Source organism: Bos taurus, chromosome 10, assembly GCF_002263795.3.
Source record: "Bos taurus isolate L1 Dominette 01449 registration number 42190680 breed Hereford chromosome 10, ARS-UCD2.0, whole genome shotgun sequence".
In the NCBI taxonomy this organism is placed as follows: domain Eukaryota; kingdom Metazoa; phylum Chordata; class Mammalia; order Artiodactyla; family Bovidae; genus Bos; species Bos taurus.
This window is the reverse complement of record NC_037337.1, coordinates 79170295-79191351: the sequence shown is the minus strand read 5'-3', so window position 1 is coordinate 79191351 and position 21057 is coordinate 79170295. Positions and strand designations below refer to the sequence as shown.

At 37.1% G+C, this 21057-nt stretch overlaps 1 protein-coding gene across 2 annotated transcripts in view; it reads right to left on the bottom strand.

Annotated features, from left to right (window-relative positions):
• PALS1 (protein associated with LIN7 1, MAGUK p55 family member) overlaps nucleotides 1-21057 on the bottom strand; it is an 80860-nt gene that overhangs the window by 47268 nt on the left and 12535 nt on the right. For both annotated transcript variants that reach the window (XM_015473234.3, XM_005211983.5), the window contains exon 2: nucleotides 5641-5720. The gene's annotated coding sequence lies outside the window, so the exon portion shown is untranslated. The remainder of the gene's footprint in view (nucleotides 1-5640; nucleotides 5721-21057) is intronic.

Here is a 21057-nt window from a genome sequence, read left to right as displayed (position 1 = left end):
GTGTGACCCCACAGACGGCAGCCCACCAGGCTCCACTGTCCCTGGGATTCTCCAGGCAATTTAAGGTATAAACGTATTTTAATCACTTTTATAGTTGTCTCAACACAATATTCTACAGTCAGTTAATATACACGAGTCTGAAATCCCTTCCTGCTGCTGCTACTAAGTCGCTTCAGTCGTGTCCGACTCTGCAACCCCATAGACGGCAGCCCACCAGGCTCCCCCGTCCCTGGGATTCCCCAGGCAAGAACACTGAAGTGGGTTGCCATTTCCTTTTCCGATGCATGCATGCATGCATGCTAAGTTGCTTTAGTCGTGTCTGACTCTGTGTGACCCCATGGACAGCAGCCCACCAGATTCCCCTGTCCACAGGATTCTCCAGGCAAGAATACTGGAGTGGGTTGCCATTTCCTTCCCCAGAAATCCCTTCCTAGTTAACTGCTAAAGAACCTGGCTGGCATACAGCAAGTTATGTTGTCAACTCACTTGAGATAAGGCAGCATTGTAGCGGACAATTCACTTTTTAAGAGTTTATGAAAAAGAAATGAAAAAGAAATTTTAATTAGCAGCTAAGGCATCTACAAGATAAAACCACCTCTATAAGATAAAAGCACACCTAAAAGATTAAAGTGAGAAAACGACTATGTTGGTGATTAGTCTTTATAACTGGTTACACTAAAAAAAGAATTAGGGTTAATTCTTTATGAGAATTCACTTAGAAAAATGGTATTATCTGCTACCACTCAAAAATGTTTTAAAGTCATACTGTATAGCAAATAAGAATATATTGGGCTTGGAGACCAGAAAACTGTATTTTAATTCTGGATCTGCTACTTCCTCTAGTTTTATGATTTAAGACTAGTTTCTCTGAACCTCAGATTCCTTTGGAAAATTTATTCACAGAACTCTTCTGAGTTTCAAATGAAATAATGTATATAAGTTTTAGAACTTATAAGTATTTATACTTTTAGTATTGATTCTATTTATTTTAAAAATCCAACATATTTTAGACAAGAAAAATATTTTACTGGATGACTATGGCTTTTCATCAAGCCATTTCTTGGGCATAAATAGGCAGATTGTTTATATAAGTATAAACCCACATACTAAATCTAATTAGTCTTCTCTTGCTCAAGACTTTCAAAAATATTTACAATAATAACCTTGAGTTGAGCTGAACTTCAGTTAATAGGTATGTCAGAGAACATGCCAACAAAGCAAAAGCCGAGTTTTCAGACAATATTCCTAATGCCAGCCAATCTCCTTTCAAGCAAACCACTTGTCACAGATGGTTTAACACAAACCCACCTAGACTACCAGGAAAAACCACTAGACCAGCAATCAGGAAAATATTTAATAGGTGCAAGCTACATGACTACAAAAATTACATCTTCACAAGAATTCTGGTAGATTTTTCTGTCTTCCATCCAAATTTTAGTTTCTCTATTTATGTGATCTACATACAAATACCTTATTTACCATTAACTTGCCTTCTTTTTCATTAAAAATGAGAGCTATCAGAATGTTAGATAATTCTTAAGTTTTGTAATATTGATTACTGTTGTTATTCAGTCGCTAAGTCGTGTTCAACTCCTGCGCTCCACTGACTGTAGTCCAACAAGCTCCTCTGTCCATGGGATTTTCCAGGCAAGAATCCTGGAGTGGGTTGCCATTTCCTTCTCCAGGAGATCTTCTGGACCCAGGGACTGAACCCGTGTCTCCTGCATTAGCAGGTGGATTCTTTATAGCTGAGCCACTAGAGAACCCCTGTAATACTGATCAGATACAAATACAAATTTAACTTATTTAGTATTTTCATTACAAGTAAACAGAAATTTATGTAGGAGCCACTGTATTGCTATATTTAACTTTAATTTAAAAAATTTAGGAGCATATATACTTTCAGAAAATTAAAACTTTCAACTTTATTTATAACATTTATAGGATATTAAAAATCAAATTTAATAGAGTATTTTACTTATACATATGCTTATCTACAAAAATTATTTTCAATTAAAACTTAGCTTAAAAACTAAGTTTTATAAGATTGTATCCATATTCACTATATGAAATCATAATTATACAAGAGAAATTAGGCCAGGTAATTTCAGTTGAAGTTCTAATGCTTGGACTATGATCATGCTTGTCTACCTGGATCTAGTCTTTTACTCTCAGAAAAGTTTCTGCAACCTGATAGTAATCCACTTAAATCTCCATTTGGGTCATTTCCCTTAGAGTGTTCATAGTCCATTGGAGAGACAGCAAAGAAAATGAATGATTATTCTTCCCAGTCGATTTCTCATTAGATTTTCAATTTGTTAAAAATGGGTCATTCATGTCTTATTTTTATACATTCCTTGGGCTTAACACAATACATGTCATATACAAGATGCCCATCAGGTATCTGTTCAACTAAACTTAGAAATGTCGTAAATTCACAGATGATGCATAGATGATGGGCTCTCAAATTTAGTCTGTGATAAAGAGACACAGCAAATCTCACAACATAAGGATACTCTCTTCCAGCAGCATTAAAAAAAAAAAAAAATTAAAGATAAACCAGATAGAACAATCTGTTCCAGGCAGAGGGACTCATAAGACCAAAAGGAAGGAAGAGCAAGAGAATGTGGCAGCTGTAAAAGTAGGAAAGAATGCAAAATGGCTGGATGGGACAATGGGAATATGCCATACATGAACAATGATAAAAGTAGAAAGGCAGGCAGGGGGCCACATGGAAAAGGGTAACAGCTAAAGACTCCAACCTTTACCCTGAAAGTAGTTAAGAAATTATTTTAAGATTTAAAGCAGGGGATAACATGATTACACTCACTTTTAGATAAATATCTCTCTGGTAGAAGGCTAGAGGACAGACCGAAGGGCGGCAATGAGACCAATTTGAGGGCAACTGTAAGAAACGGGGTCCTAAACTAAGATGGTTAGAATGAAAAAAACGCCACATTAAAGAGATTATATAGGTTACAGAATTACTAAAACTTGGGGTTTCTATTACATACAGCAGGGCAAAAGGAAGAGAAGAAGGATGTAGTAATAGCAGCAGTAGTAGTAGTATTAACAAATACATTTACTGAGCTCATAATTCTATGCCATATACTACTGAAAGCACTTTACACAGTATTCAATCACTTAATCCTTGCTACAACTCTAAAAGTAGGTCCAAATATGCCTATTTTATAAATGAGGAACAGGGACTGAAGTAGGCCTTGAGGACAGGATGAAAGAGTAAGAAAAGAGGCCATATGAACCAAAGACAGAAAAATATAAAGTCTGGGGAAAGCATAAACAAGGCTAGTTGAATTATAGCGGTCAGTTTGTACAAAAGAATACTGGCAGGAAAATTTGACTGGGTCCAACTTAAAAAAAGTCTTAATGTAAGTCAAGGCAGTAAGAAAGCCATCAAAGATTGAAAAAAGAGGGGTGATTTGAACATAAATTTAATTGAGCACTTACCCCTTCCTGAGGTACTAAAGCTATACAGACAGGATCCTGCCCATTAGTTTATCTACCACAATTTCCCACAGGAATCTAGAAACTAATGTGTCCAGAACTAAACTTATATTTCCCTTTAATCTCCTCTATACTCCTCGATCCTTTTCCTCCATTCTCAACTCTAATTAATGCCACTATGTCTCCCCAGTTACTCAAGGCAGCACAGCATTTAAGAGTATAGGCTCTAGAACCAGACTGTCTAGAACCTAATCCTTGTCTACTTTTAAGTCTCACCTCACATACATCCTCCTCTGGATTTTCGTAATTTTCCACAGTGGACATGTGCCTCCTCTCAATCCCTATCACAATTTTGATCAAATTCAACTACAGCAGTCTGTATCTGTCTGCCTGCCCCACCAGATTAGAAACCTTTGGAAGTCAGGAATTATGCTGACTCATCTCTGGATCTGTGACACTGCCTACCTAGCATAGGACCAAGCAAACTGCAGGCTTCAGAATATGACCCAGGCACTAGGATTTCATGGACACTATCTTTGGGTCATTAGGTGGACAGCAATGTCATTAACCAAGATGGAGAATTCCAGAGAAGGGAATGAGAGAGAGGAGGAGAAAAATTAAAGGGTGCTACAGGTTTTGATTTAACACAATTTCAAGGTGACTATATGTCCTACAGATAAATGATCTAATCAGCAGGGATCTTACTGATCTGCATAGCCCTGATAACTAGTAAGGGATAAACACCTAATTAGGCATATGAATAAACTATTCCTATGTTCAGAACATCTGATGGCTTTCATATCACCTAGAGAATAGAATCCAAACTCACTAGGTAAAATCCCAACTTTCTAACTGTATCTTTTACTACTTCCCTGAGCAAGTCTTCTAAGTTAGCTTCCTCACTTGTGCCTGCCTATCCCACATCTTTCTCTTCCTGCCCAAACGCCTTATAAACTAAGAAATAAGAACTGCTTCTCCTTTCATGTTCTACTTTCAAGATCTACCACAAGCCACTATTTCAAGAAAAATTTCCAGATCACCTCAATTAAATAATGATCTCACAGTACCAAAACTCCAAGACTTAATAATAATGCTCATGAGTTAATTCATGAAGTACAAGACAGATTGTTCCACAATCAAAGAAACATTATGCTGTGTCCCATAGTTTTAAAATTAAAGATCATTATAATTTTTAAACAGACAAACCACGAATATTCTAGCTTATTTATGCAGCCAACACTTGAAAATAAACAATGAAAGAGTATCAATCCAAAGGAATTATATTCTCATTCTCAGAAAACAAAAAACAATTCCTTTGTTTGACGATTTGGAATTGGAGGCGGGTAAATGACTGAACTAGAGAATTATCTCCTTATATGTAAATAAAAGACTGCCTTATGCAGCTAAAGTAGTTACAAGCTGCTGGCCCTAAAGAGTATCCCTCTCTTCTCTATCCTCTAATTATAAATTATCTGCTTCAAAAACACCCTGAAGGCCCATATTTCAAATCCTCATCAGAACCCCAGCTTATACATCCCACCTCGTGGGACTGGGGGTGGCGAGGGGGTGTGGAAAGAAAAAAATAAATAAATAAAACAACTCTCTTTATGTATTCCACAAAAGAAGAAAATGAATTTTCAGGCTCACAGGCCAAAGCTATTTCAATGCTAACTTCAAACTAGCGAGAGAAAAAGGGCTCTGCTTATGTGAATTGAATAAAGAAGAAGGGGGTAAAAAGAAGCTAAGTAAGTTTCAATAAGTACAAATGATTGAGAATGGGGGGCCTGAAATAGCCTGAGGGATACAGGCTCACTGAAAACTCCATACCAAGAAACAAAACCACTTATATGAGAGCCAGGAAACACGAACTGCTATAAGAAGGTGAGTTCCGATATAATCAGTATCCTAAGTCTTAGGCAGAGGGAAATGTAAAACATACACTTCATGGGCATAAACATACTTGGTCTAAACTAGCAACCAGAACTCCAGATACTTTTTTCAAGTCATCCTTCCTCCCCTTCTAGGAGTAATGCCCTTTGACCAGCAGCTGGAAAGTCTCATATTAAGTGATCAGCATTCCTCTGACATTCTCAGAAGTTGCACTATTTGTTTCCATAGAGACAGCTTTGTCAGCTAACAACAAAATTCAGGCCGCGAATAGTGAAAAGAACTTACATTATGCAAATCAGAAAGTTCTTGTTGACTCTCTTCTTAGTTCTTTTCTGATTTTTTCGCAAAACTCAGACTTTCTTATTCTGTAAAACAGAAAAGAGACAATCAAGTGTAAAAATCTGCAGAATCTTTTAGAGCGAGGGAAAGGACAGAAAAATTAACTGAATATGATATCCAATTCTGTTTCCAGATAACTAGGATTTCTCAGTATAAAGCAATAAAAATGCACACATACCCATCACTAATGAACATCAATTAAAATCAATGTAAATTACCTAAAGTCAATGATGAGAAAGAAAAAGGGCATGACCCTTCTGTGTATTATTTTTAATGACATTTTTTATCTCCAGGTAAGGCTCAAACAAAAATGCAGTTTAAAGGATTTCTTTGTTTTAACTACAACTTCTAGATCAATTTTAAACTTTATAAATGGTTTCATAAGGCCAAGAAAATGAGAAGTTTAGGATCCAAAAAGAATTTGACAGAAAGGAACTACAGTTAATTCAGAGGGGGAAATGTTAATGTGACACTGAAGACCAAGACAGGATTCTATCCTAATGAGAGATTATATTTTGATAGGATAACATAGAACAAAAAGCAAATACAGAGTAAGATGGCTTCAGAGAAAGGAGTAAAGAGAAAGTAGAATTGGGTTATGAAATAGATATGTTTGGAATGATGTTTGGAAGGTTCAACATTAGATAAGATGGTCAGGAAAGGTCTATTTTAGGAAGTGATAACTGAGCTGAGACTTGAATGACAAAAAAAAAAAAAAGTCAGCTGTGGGAATATCCTGAAATAAAGGGTTCCAAGTTGAAGGAACAGAAAGTACATTTTTACATGGATGTCACCAGGAACCTCAATTTAAATATATCCTAAACTGACCTCAACTTCTTTCCTACTATTGTTAATTATACTACTATCTCCAAGATGTTCTAATCAGTTGCCAAGATCTGTCGATTTCACAAGGTTTTTAGAATCCACTGAAGAGTGGCAGAATATGCCATCCCCAAATATGCCACTAAAAGATACTGTAAAGAAAATGAAAAGGCAAGCTATAAAAAATGAGAAATACTTGCAAAATATTTATATTCACTATAAATACTCTTACAACTCTGTAAGTCAAATGATATAACTGTTTAAAAGAGGCAAAAGATTTGACCACCAAAGATATACAAACAACAAACATATGGAAAAATATTCAACATCATTAAGTATGCTAATAAAACCACAATGAGATACTGGCACAGGATAGACAGAAATCAATGGAACAGAATTAAGAGACCAGAATAAACTCCAACATTTACAGGCAAATCAACAAGAGTACCAAGACAAATTAAATGGGGAGAAAAAACATAAAAAAGAAACGGTCTCTTAATAACACTAGGAAAATTAGATATCCATACATCCACATGCAAAAGAATTAACTGGACTCTTACCTTATACCATATACAAAAATTAACTCCAAACGGGTCAAAAACACACACATAAGAACTCTATAAAACTTAATTTAGGCATAAATCTTCATGACCTTAATTAGGCAATGGTTTCTCAAGACACATCAAAAATACAAGCAACAAAAGGAAAACAGATAAATTAGATAAGATCAAATTTTAAAACCTTGTGCTTCAAAGGACACCATAAAGAATGTGAACAATGTGTACATAAAAGGAGAAAATATTTGCAAATCATTTACTTGATTCAGGACTTTTATCTGGAATATATAACAAACACAACTCTATAGTAAAAAGACAGTCTGATTTTAGTCTATAGTAAAAAGACAGTCTGATTTTAAGTGGGAAGAGCCCCTGAACAGACAGTTCTCCAAAGAAGATACACAAATAGCTTTACTAAATGTATGCATAAAAAGATATTCTCCATTATTATAACTCATCAAAGAAAAGGAAATCAAAACCATGACACACCACAGCACCCACTAGGATTGCTAAGATTAAAAAAAAAAGAAGTGCTGAAACTCACACACTTCTGTTGGGAATGTCATAGGGAACAGTTACACCGTAAAACAGTCTGGCGATTCCTCAAAAGGCTAAACATAGAGCAACTCCACTTCCAGGTATACAACCAAGGGAAATGAAAAAAACCTTGTACAAAAATGTTTACAGCAGTATTAACACCAAAAAGGAGAGGGAAAAAATCCAAATGTCTGTCAACCAATAAACGGATAAATAGTATATCCAAAATGAAATATTACTGAGCAATAAAAGGACTGATACATGCTACAACACTGATGAACTCTGAACAGAAGTGAAAGAAGCCAGTCACGAAGGACCAAGTACTATATGATTTCATTTATAAAATGTCTAGAATAGGCAAATCTAGAGACACAAAGTAGATTAGTGACTGCCAAGAGCTGGCGTGTGTGTGTGTGAGATGGGAGGGAATGGCTAAGGGATGCAGGTTTCTTTTGCAGGGTGATGAACATGTTCTAGAACTGATTGTAGTAATGATCACAGAATTCTGAATATATTTGAATTGGATGAATTATACATACATGGTATCCGAATCATAACTCAACAGAGCTATTAAATAATACAATGAAATACCATTACAACAGGACTTCCCTGGTAGCTCAGTTGGTAAAGAATCTGCCTGCAGTGCAGGAGACCCAGGTTTGATCCCTGGGTTGGGAAGATCCCCTGGAGAAGGAAATGGCTAACCACTCCAGTATTGTTACCTGGAAAATCCCTTGGACAGAGGAGCCTAGCAGGCTCCATGGATCCATGGATCACAAGAGTCAGGCACGATTTAGTGACTAAAGCACCATTACAAATACAATAAAATCACTAAAATTTAAGACCGACAACAATAAGCTTTGGAGAGGATGTGGAGAAACTGAAACCCCTATACTGGTAAGAACATGAATTGGTGATGAGTTTGACAATTTCTTAAAAAGTTAAACATAGACTTATGATATATAATCCAGTAAGCTCATATGAGAAATACATATTTTTATTTGTAAAAAACAAAGATCTATATGGAATATTCATAAAGGCATTATTAATAATGATAGCTTTAAACCGGACACAATTCAAATGTCCTTCAGCTAATGAAAGGATCAATTATAAAAAATGGAATACTATTCAGTAATCCCCTGGAGAAGGGTATAGCAACCCACTCCAGTACTCTTGCCTGGAAAATCCCATGGATAGAGGAGCCTGGTAGGCTACCATTCATGGGGTCGCAGAGTCGGACATGACTGAGTGATTTTACTTACTTAATAACGTGGATGGCCTCAAAAACATAATGCCAGATAAAAGTGTACATTCTAGATGATTCCACTCATATGAAATTTCTAGGAAAGGCAAAATTAGTGCTGTTAGAAAAGCATTTTGGTGGATTCCTGCAGCTGAGGGTGGCCACAAAAACTGGCTATGATAGGAGATGAGGCAACTTTTTCATGGGATGGAAGTGTAATAAAACTAGATTTCAGTGACACCTACATGATATAAATTTAACTCAAACTGTACTTATAAAACATGTGAATTTTATAGAACATAATACCTTAAAAAAGTTGTTTTCAAAATTCAGATTGAACACATAAAATTAATGAATTTTAATGTATTACACTTACTGAGCTGATTTTAAATAATACATTTAAAACTGCATCAAATGGTATCTTAACAAAACCAATTTTTTAAAAAGACCAAGTCATACATTGACATCACATAAAAAATCCTATTTCATCAATAAATGTTTAGCTCAACGCACAGATTTTACTTTCCAACAATGAATGCCTGTGCACCATCTTCACAGAGAAGAAACTTAGCTATATCTAAAACTAAACACAATTTAAAACTCAAATAGAATTGATGCCTGAATGACACAGGATACAGGGACACCAACCTTCTGTGCAGTGGAAATGTATAACCTATAGGAGGTTCTCCATATAGGTGATTTCTCCATATCCACAGTTCTCCATTCATGGATTCAACCAACTACGAATCCTGTAGTACTGTAGTATTTACTGAAAAAAATCCACCTACACATGAACATGCACAGTTCAAACCTGTGTTGTTCAAGGGTCAACTATATGTAGGCTACTCATGAAAAGCATTAGCTCAGAAATGACTACCGACAACAATTTAAGCAAAAATATATAAACTCACCAAAGATTTAACTGAGACACTACTTTTCCCAATTATTCTTTATGAAGAACTAAACATACTTTTAAAATATTTTTAAAATAAAAATAATATATTTGAAGATTAATTCATAAAGTACAATGTAAAAAAAATTTTTTTTAAGCAGCAAAACACATTTATACAACTGACAAACCAAGTTCCTTAATAAACAGACCAAATCCAAATATCCTGGGTTTATTTTTTAATGGAACTTCTGACAAGTCCTATAAGGGAACTTCTAAAATTCTACCTAATTCATGGTTTCGGTTTCAAATTAAGGAACCTTTATTTATCATCCAGATAACTGCATTCCAAAGAAGCCATTGCTATCCTCAGTTTTAAAACTACTTTATTTAGAATGTACTGTCAGACAGAACGCAAGCAAAATTCCTTCATTTGAAAAATATCCTCAAAATAGATATCAAATGAGGAGGTAGGAGTATAATTTAAAGGTACTTAAAACCAATTGCTTTCACAGACCAAAAAAAAAAAAAAAAAAAGGAAGGTAGGATTCCTGTTCAATTTAACTGGGGTATCAACAGGACAATGTCAATAGCTTAGAAGACACATCTTTCTCAGATGAAAACTTTCAAAGACTTAGCAGCTTTGAACATTCCTGGCAAAAGCTGCATATAAAACATATCTGCAACAGAAAGATCTTAGTTTTCAAGCTCCTATTCTTAGCCAGTAATTTTAGGCCACACAATTGCCTTGAGATTAAAAATAAAAAGACAACATGGAAAAAATACTGCTGCATTTGTAATTTGTTAAATATCTGTATCCTAAATATTGATTTCCAAAATTTATCAAAGACTTACTTATACCTCTTTTATAAATCAGTTCAGTCACTCAGTCATGTCCGACTCTTTGCAACCCCATGAATAGCAGCACGCCAGGCCTCCCTGTCCATCATCAACTCCCGGAGTTCACCCAAACCCACGTCCATTGAGCCGGTGATGCCATTCAACCATCTCATCCTCTCTCCTCCCCTTCTCCTCCTGCCCTCAATCCCTCCCAGCATCAGAGTCTTTTCCAATGAGTCAACTCTTCGCATGAGGTGGCCAAAGTACTGGAGTTTCAGCCTTAGCCTCATTCCTTCCAAAGAAATCCCAGGGCTGATCTCCTTCAGAATAGACTGGTTGGATATCCTTGCAGTCCAAGGGACTCTCAAGAGTCTTCTCCAACACCATAGTTCAAAAGCATCAGTTCTTTGGTGCTCAGCTTTCTTTACAGTCCAACTCTCACATCCATATATGACCATTGGAAAAACCATAGCCTTGACTAGACGGACCTTTGTTGGCAAAGTCTCTGCTTTTGAATATGCTATCTAGGTTGGTCATAACTTTCCTTCCAAGGAGTAAGTGTCTTTTAATTTCATGGCTGCAATCACCATCTGCAGTGATTTTGGAGCCCAAAAAATAAAGTCTGACAGTGTTTCCACTGTATCTCCATCTATTTGCCATGAAGTGATGGGACCAGATGCCATGATCTTAGTTTTCTGAATGTTGAGCTTTAAGCCAACTTTCTCACTCTCCTCTTTCACTTTCATCAAGAGGCTTTTTAGTTCTTCTTCACTTTCTGCCACAAGGGTGGTGTCATCTGCATATCTGAGGTTATTGATACTTCTCCCGGCAATCTTGATTCCAGCTTGTGCTTCTTCCAGCCCAGCATTTCTCATGATGTACTCTGCATAGAAGTTAAATAAGCAGGGTGACAATATACAGCCTTGATGTGCTCCTTTTCCTATTTGGAACCAGTCTGTTGTTCCATGTCCAGTTCTAACTGTTTTTTCTGACCTGCATACAGGTTTCTCAAGAGGCAGGGTAGGTGGTCTGGTATTCCCATCTCTTTCAGAATTTTACACAGTTTCTTGTGATCCACACAGTCAAAGGCTTTGGCATAGTCAAGAAAGCAGAAATAGATGTTTTTCTGGAACTCTCTTGCTTTTTCCATGATCCAGCGGATGTTGGCAATTTGATCTCTGGTTCCTCTGCCTTTTCTAAAACCAGCTTGAACATCTGGAAGTTCACGGCTCACATATTGCTAAAGCCTGGCTTGGAGAATTTTGAGCATTACTTTGCTAGAGTGTGAGATGAGTGCAATTGTGTGGTAGTTTGAGCATTCTTTGGCATTGCCTCTCTTTGGGATTGGAATGAAAACTGACCTTTTCCAGTCCTGTGGCCACTGCTGAGTTTTCCAAATTTGCTGGCATATTGAGCGCAGCAGCACTTTCACAGCATCATCTTTCAGGATTTGAAATAGCTCAACTGGAATTCCATCACCTCCACTAGCTTTGTTAGTAGTGATGCTTTCTAAAGCCCACTTGACTTCACATTCCAGGATGTCTGGCTCTAGGTGAGTGATTATACCATCATGATTATCCTGGTTGTGAAGATATTTTTTGTACAGTTCTTCTGTGTATTCTTGCCACCTCTTCTTAATATCTTCTGCTTCTGTTAGGTCCCTACCATTTCTGTCCTTTATCGAGCCCATCTTTGCATGAAATGTTCCCTTGGTATCTCTGATTTTCTTGAAGAGATCTCTAGTCTTTCCCGTTCTGTTGTTTTCCTCTATTTCTTTGCATTGATCGCTGAGGAAGGCTTTCCTATATCTCCTTGCTGTTCTTTGGAACTCTACATTCAGATGGATATATCTTTCCTTTTCTCCTTTGCTTTTCAATTCTTTTCACAGCTATTTGTAAGGCTTCCCCAGAGAGCCATTTTGCTTATTTGCATTTCTTTTCCATGGGGATGGTCTTGATCCTTGTCTCCTGTACAATGTCACGAACCTCCATCCATAGTTCATCAGGCACTCTATCTATCAGATCTAGGCCCTTAAATCTATTTCTCACTTCCACTGTATAATCATAAGGGATTTGATTTAGGTATACCTGAATGGTCTAGTGGTTTTCCCTACTTTCTTCAATTTAAGTCTGAATTTGGCAATAAGGAGTTCATGGTCTGAGCCACAGTCAGCTCCTGGTCTTGTTTTTGCTGACTGTATAGAGCTTCTCCACAATAAAAGACTAGATTTTCACAGTGGCTCTCCATCACAGGTGATTCTGCCTCCCACCTATCCCCACCAGGAGAATTCTTGACAATGTCTAGATATATTCACTGTCAGGCCTGTGTTGAGGGGTGCTACTGGCATCTACGTAGCAGAGGCTAGGGATATGTTGCTAAATATGCACGAGATAGCACCCCCTGCCAAGAATGATCCAGTACAAAATATGTCAATGATACCAAAGTTCAGAGACCCTGGGGGCTTCCCTGCTGGCTCAGAGAGTAGAGAATCTGCCTGCAATGTGGAAGACCAGGGTGCAATCCCTGGGTTGGAAAGATTTCCTGGAGAAGGGAATGGCTACCCACTCCAGTATCTTTGCCTGGAGAATTTCACAGACAGAGGAGCCTGGCTGGCTACAGTCCACAAGTTCGCAAAGAGTTGGACACAACTAAGTGACTAACACTTTCACTTTAAGAGTCCCTGAATTAAACTAACCCAAAATTGAGGCATTCACTCATTCAATAATTTTCATTAAGCTTCTCAGACTTCCAAGATAAAACTCTTTTTCCAGTACTGTTAGTTTCTAAATAAATACGGAGGCTGAAAGATACTTAGTATCATCTAATGTACTGCTTTTCAAAATGTTCAGGAGAAGATTTATTTCAAGGGTCATCTTGGCAGTGGATGGAAAGAGCTCATTAAATGTAATAAAAACTACTGCCAAATAAATTGCCTTGTATTGCATACTGGAACCTGAGTGGCAGTGCAAATACAATTTTAATAATATATTCCAGCATATACTACATTCCACCACCTCCACCACCATCACATGATTACACTCTGGCCAGAGACTACACATGCATACAAAATGATAAGTATTTACATTAAAAGTGGCCCAAACAAGACTAAAAAAAATGTAAAGATGGGGACTTTCCTGGCATTCCGGTGGTTAAGACTGTGCTTTCAAAGCCAGCAACGTGGGTTAGGGATCCCTGGTCAGAAAACTAAGATCCCACATGCTGTGAACTGTTATCAAAAACAAAAACTAGAACTGTTTTTAAAAATGTATAGACAAAACATTTAATGGTCAAGCTAGTATTTACTAACTCTGTGTGCTGAACACTGTGCTACCATGCTTTATACAGTTAATCCTCAAACAAGTATACAAGTGTAAGTATTAGTGTTACACCCAATGACAAAAGAGAAAACAGGTTTAAAGAAGCAAAGTATTTTGCCCAAGGAGCACCTCAAAATAAATATTCAATGGGACATCCCTGGTGGTCCAGAGGTTAAAAATCCACCTACCAATGCAGGGGACACGAGTTTGATCCCTGGTCCAAAAAGATCCCACATGCTGCGGAGCCACAGCTAAATCTGTGTGCCACCACTACTGAGCCTACCTGCCCGAGTGCCCATGTCAGCAACAAGAAGCCTCTGCACCAAAACAAACAAGTAGGCCCTGCTCTGTAGAGAAAGCCTGTGTGCAACAACGAAGACCCAGTGCAGCCAAACGGAGAATAAACATTCAACAGTTATAACATGCACTCTTGAACACATCAAGGTTTCAAGTTCTTCGTATCATATACTCCTTACAACATCCTCAGGTGGTATTTTATGGAGGACAAAACTAGAATTATTACTTAAATGAATTTGAGTAGCAGTGATGGTGATAGTAGGTATTAGGTTGGTGCAAAAAAGTAATTGCAGTTTCATACTGTGAATTTTCGGAGAAGGCAATGGCACCCCACTCCAGTACTCTTGCCTGGAAAATCCCATGGACGGAGGAGCCTGGTGGGCCGCAGTCCATGTGGTCGCTAAGAGTCGGACACGACTGAGCAACTTCACTTTCACTTTCATGCACTGGAGAAGGAAATGGCAACCCACTCCAGTGTTCTTGCCTGGAGAATCCCAGGGACAGGGAAGCCTGGTGGGCTGCCATCTATGGGGTCACACAGAGTCGGACACGACTGAAGCGACTTAGCACTGTGAATTTTAAATCATAACTAGGCTCAAACTCATCTTTATTCATCAAAATAGGAGCCATTAAAATCAACACATTTTTGCCAACAAGAACTAAGTTTGCTTATTCCTGTAGTGTAAAAATCCATGCTTCGGGATTCGATGAGCTCTCGGAAAGCATTTTCTGCCTCCTGCTGGTTGTGGAAGAGTTTTTACTGGAAAAAGTTGTTGAGATGCTTGAAGAAGTGGTAGTCTAGTAGGCGAGAGGTGAATATGGCGGAAGAGGCAAGACTTCATATTCATAGCCCGTTAATATCTTGCAATATTAAGAACTGGTGGAGGAATAAGAAATCATTTTTTTTTAAACCAGACAATACTAAGCTCCCTATATATCATGTAATATTCTTAAGTGAAAAGTATTACAGTTTTTACTTTTCCCCCCAGTGGGAAAATTCTCCATTTGCTTATATTAAACATAAGATTGAAGGTCTTAGGAGATATTTAAGACCACAGACTCATAGAAAGAACTGGTTAAAAGCCAAACAGTATCAAAGATATCAAATGGTTGGTTACTTGAACTGCCCCATTATCACCTTCAACTACTTGGTAATGAAAGATTAAATGCATCCAAAAGGTTAGTAAAGTATCTGAAAAAAGGAACTAGAACAAAAGATAACTTATAACATTTTCAAACTGACTAGGAATGGATTTTTAAACTTGTGGGATAAAATTACTTGCAATGTGGCTTTTTAGTAATATTGCTACCAATCAAGAATATTTACGGCCTTGCTGGGAGAACAAGAACAGTCTCTGATAAGGAACAGAGCCAGTGTAAGAGATAGAAGATAAAGCCAGAATAGACTCCAAATGCAAACTAAACTTAGCTGGAATTTTCTCCTGCAAGCAATGGGAAACTATTGGTTTCAGAATTTAAAAAGAATGGGAAACAAAGAAGTTTTCAGAAAGTTAAAATCTTTTTTATACACTGTAACCAGCTGATTAAGAGAAAGGTAAGTAGAGCAGTCAATAGAGACAATGTTTTAATACTTTATGCATGGGAGGATAAAGGAAATAGCAGAAGGAAAAGGGATAATTTCAAACAATGCTTATAATAAAGGATGATCTGACTGGCTTTGGAGACCAGGAACTAAATACAATTCTGTAATACTGAGCATGATAGCTGAACCTGGCAGAAATTACAGGACCTTAAAATAGGAAAATTCAGAGAATAAGGTTTTTCTCCCATGGAAAAAAAGGAGAGGGGAGAACTGGAAAGACAATAAATTGCATTTTAGAAGTATTGCATTTAGAGTGGGAATTCTGTCTTGCTGTTAACTGCTAGACAGGGATTCAAAGGCTAGAAATGAAAATTTGTAAGTGATTTACATATTCACATCTTACAATTTGTAGAGCTTTTCAGTTTTTATAGTAATTCAAGCACATTATTTCATTTGATCTCAACAGGTGCCCTGAAAGGTGAGCAGGTCAGATATCCCCATTTTCCAGAAGACATGCAAGCACTGTAAGCTAAGTTTCAGGGCTAAAACTTACAGAACAGGAACTAAAAGCCAGAGAAGTGAACCTTCATGTGGCTCCGTAGTGCTAGGTTAATTGTCTCTGTAAAACAATACCATACTGACTACAGGCTTCCTTTGAAAAAAAAAAAAAATCACATTTACATTGTTCTTTTACCTTTAAAACATGATTATGAAAAATTCATCTTTTCTTACTTGACTGCTTCATTTAACTTCACTGTTGTATGTCATCTGGTACCATCACTTCTTGGTAAATGGATGGGGAAACAATGTAAACAGTGACAGACTTTATTTTCTTGGGCTCCAAAATCACTGCAGATGGTGACTGCAGCCATGAAATTAAAAGACGCTTGCTCCTTGGAAGAAAACTATGACACACCTAGACAGTGTATTAACAAGGAGACAAATCACTTTGCCGACAAAGCTCCACACAGTCAAAGCTGTAGTTTTTCCAGTTGTCATGTACGGATGTGAGAGTTGGACCATAAAGAAGGCTGAGCACCGAAGAATTGATGCTTTTGAACTGTGGTGTTGGAGAAGACTCTTCAGAGTCCCTTGGACTGCAAGGAGTCAATTCTAAAGGAAATCAACCCTGAGTATTCATTGGAAGGACTGATGCTGAAGCTGAAGCTTTAATACTTTGGCCACCTGATGCCAGGAGTCGACTCATTAGAAAACACCCTGACTCTGGGAAAGACTGAAGGCAGGAGGAGAAGGGGATGACAGAGGATGAGATGGCTGGATGGTATCACTGACTCAATGGACATGAATTTGAGCAAGCTCCAGCAGATAGTGAAGGACAAGGAAGCCTGGCGTGCTGCAGTCTATGGGGTCACAAAGAGTCAGACATGATTGAGCAACTGAACAAACAACAAATACCAAAAATTTTAAATAAACCTTCACTAACAATTCCTTTTCTGGAAATTTATCCTATATAGTATGTTAGGAACAATTTGGGTATGTTACTCTTTTTCAACTGTAAAATTTTAAAAATCTAAATATATATTTAAGTATTTCCAATGAAAGTCTATCATTCCAATTGAGATGTGTCATCAGCATAAAATATACACTAGATTTTAAAGATTCAGCACGGGGGGAAAAATGGGCATCCCTGGTGGCTCAAATGGTAAAGAACCTGACTGCAAGGCAGGAAGACCCAGGTTCGGTCCCTGGGCTGGAAAGATCCCCTGGAGAAGGGAATGGCCACCCACTCCCATATTCTTGCCTGGAGAATTCCACGGACAGAGGAGCCTTGTGGGCTGAGCTGGACACTGGAGCAAAGAGCTGGACACAACCTAGTGACTCACAAATTTCACACACTTTCATGGGGGAAAAATGAATACAAAACATTTCATTATTTTTTGCATTTAACACATGCAGAAATGGTAATTTTTTAGACATTGTGTTAAACAGAATATACTATTAAGAGAGTCCCCTGGTGGTCTAATGGTTAGAATTCCAGGTGTTAACTGCCTGGCCCAGGTTCAATCGCTGGTGAAGGAACTGAGATCATGCAAGCTGCACAGTGTGGCAAAAAAAGAAAAAGAAAAAAAGAAAAAAAAATGGAAGAAAAAAAGAATGTCACCTGCTTATTTCAAATTTTTTTAATGTAGCTGCTGCTGCTGCTGCTGCTGCTGCGTCACTTCAGTTGTATCCGACTCTGTGTGACCCCAGAGACGGCAACCCACTAGGCTCCTTCTAGAGCATAAAGCCCTATATGAACTGACACGGAACAAAAAAAGCAAGTGAATTAATTAATGGTACTTGCATATTACCCAGGGGCTTCCCTGGTGGCTCAGATGGTAAAGAATCTGCCTGCAATGAATCTGCCTGCAATGCAGGAGACCCAGGTTTGATCCCTGGGCTGGGAAGATCCCCTGGAGAAGGAAATGGCAACCAACTCCAGTATTTTGCCTAGAAAATCCCACAGACAGAAGAGCCTAGGGGGCTACAGTCCGTGGGGCTGCAAAGAGTCAGGCACGACTGAGCGACAAACACACACACATACGTATCATCCCATTTTTATAAATGCACATAAAAACATTTTTAAAGTTATTCACAAAAAATCCAGAAAAATATACGGAATATTGTTTTCACTTAGTATCTCTGAAAAATAAGGATAACTTTTTTATCAGGTTTTACTTCCTGCACAATTTGGACACCTTACAAAAAACTGACAAAAAATGTGTTACTTTTATAATTTGAGGGGGGGAAACCACATAGATAATACTTTTTGAAAGAAAAAGTAGTGACTTTTAAAATTACAACTACCTTCTTAAAGTACAAAACATTAGCAGAAGCGCCAAAGCCCTTTCAAGAGTTCTAGAACAATTAGGCAAATAGAAGGAATCAAAATATTATCCCTAAGATCCTAAACAAGTTTATAAACAATTCAACAATAAGAATTTATAAATAAATCACTTAAGCAATCATTAAAACTCTTCAGAAGTCAGGATGTCTTCTACCACACAAAAAGGAATACATTACATCTGTAATTTAAAAATGAGAGGAAACCAGTTTACCAAAGGAGCAACAGCGTTAGTTTAAAGAAAAATTCCAAAACAGACTACTAACACTTTATAATATAGTAAGTCAAGTTCATCTTTCATCGTGTTAATAATACACAATCTCAAACTCTAAGAATCCTAATTTCCAAACTTACAGGGTTAATATTTTGCCTTCTAGATGCCTATTTGTATCCCTATTTTATAAAGATTTTCTCCTTTCCCTTTAATCTTAGGTTGTCAATCCTTTTAGGCAGTTTCCTTCCCTGAAACCCATGTATCACAAGCTGCAGGTCTCTAAAAGTGCATTGTTAAGATACATCAACTTTTGACTTCAAGTGATTTATAGTTTACTAGAGGGAAAAAAAAGACTCCAAAGGTCAGCAAATTAGTAGATGATTATCCCTACCTAGACGGTTTATTGGTATGCAATTCAATAGGCAATTAAAAAAAAATCTGCATTGTCACTGAAGGAATACCAAATAATCAGTTCAGAATTATCAGAACAAAAAAACTGACTAAAATTAATAATCCATAGAGAATACTTTCAGGACCAGACGTTATGTTATCAAAACAGGAAAGGCGAATTTGAGAAGGAAGAAGACTGATGAGGATACAAATGTCACCAAGTTTAGAATCCACTGAACTTTTAGCACTACAGAACTGCTGACTGAGAATATGAGTCATGTTCTGATTTTGATCAGTCTTAGAAGGCAGTAAAACATAATGAGGACATTATAAGAAATAAGAATGAAAGGTCAATCTGGAAGATTACTGTACAGAAATCTTAGTTATAAAAGGTTACTAAACTATTCATCCATTCAACAATGTAAGTACTCATTTGGTACAAAAACTTGGGATAGTCACTGGCAAGAAGATTGCTAAGGCAGAGTGTCCAAATTCTTAGGGAACTTAAATTCTAGTGTGAAAAACAAGTATAAGTATACAAGCAAACAAACAAAACCTCTACAGAACTTCAATGCTATTTGGTAAGTGCTGCACTACAACTGCAGAAAACGCTACAGGAATTACCTATGGAAGAGCATCCTAAGAAAACTTGTATAAATGGGAAAGAATGTAAGACCCAAGACATATATGAAAGGCTTCCATTACACAAAAGGAAAAAGAGTAAACAAAACACTAATTCAAGCACTCTAACATGAGTAAAATTAAACAAATGGTTTCTAAACATAAAATTTTAAATCCCCATAATGAAGCTCAACTCTAAAAACTATGCTTTTTAAGCCTATTTTAAAGTGTAGTAAAAATGACCTAGTGAAAAATACCCTTGGATTGATGTTTGAGAGTCAGTAAGAGAAACTAGTAATGCTGAGGAGAACTTGATCTCACTACGTAAGCTGTTTATAAATAGAGCAAACTGTTTTCCCCCCACTGACTTTCACTGTTATTTCAGAGATGACAGAAGCTTTACTTCAACACAAAATTACAATTAACCATCACTGACTCAGTCTATGATAACCAATTCACAAAATTCCTACAAAACTGCTTAATCAAATTATTGATAATCACACCAACTATTCAAAATATATTTATGAAAACAATAGTTCATTGATAGTCCATGTAAGTATCATAAAACAGGTTTGTATTTTTTCTCTTATTTATGGATAAGAATTTATTAAGTGCTTAATATATATACCAGGTACTATGCTAATCATTCTTGATACATCATTTCAACTAATCCTCAAAATAAGACTCTGAGGGAATCTGAATATTCCACTTCAAAAGCTGACATTTTGGCAAAAGGGTTATTTTGAGATAAGGCAATTAAAAAACAGCATACAACAGAAAAAAACTGCCTTCCCCTACCAGACTTAAAAAGCAGGGCATAAATTTTCCTTTTTAAAGGTAACATGAATTTTCATTTCTAAAGTACCAGAAAGAGAACTCAATCCTCAGAGTTGACTCTTATCAATGCAGATGACACAGACATAAATCTGTATAACAAACCTGACTAAAATAATCTTTGTATTCACTAGTTGCTCCCACATATTTATTCCCACAATTTGCAGGCCCTAAAAAGCCTCTTTCCTTTGTCTTGTCTCTATTCCACAATTTATCGCTCAGATTCACTGCTTCTATGGTCTCCAATTCTTTCCTCTGTAGCCCTCCATATGCACAAGTGACAAACCATTTCTTCTGTTACTCTGTCTTTTGTCAGTTTAATTTGCAGAGCCCCAGACAAAGAACCTAGGAGGAAAGAGAAAAAGGTTTTTCCTTCCCTCAGTTCATTTCAGTCGCTCAGTCGTGTCCGACTCT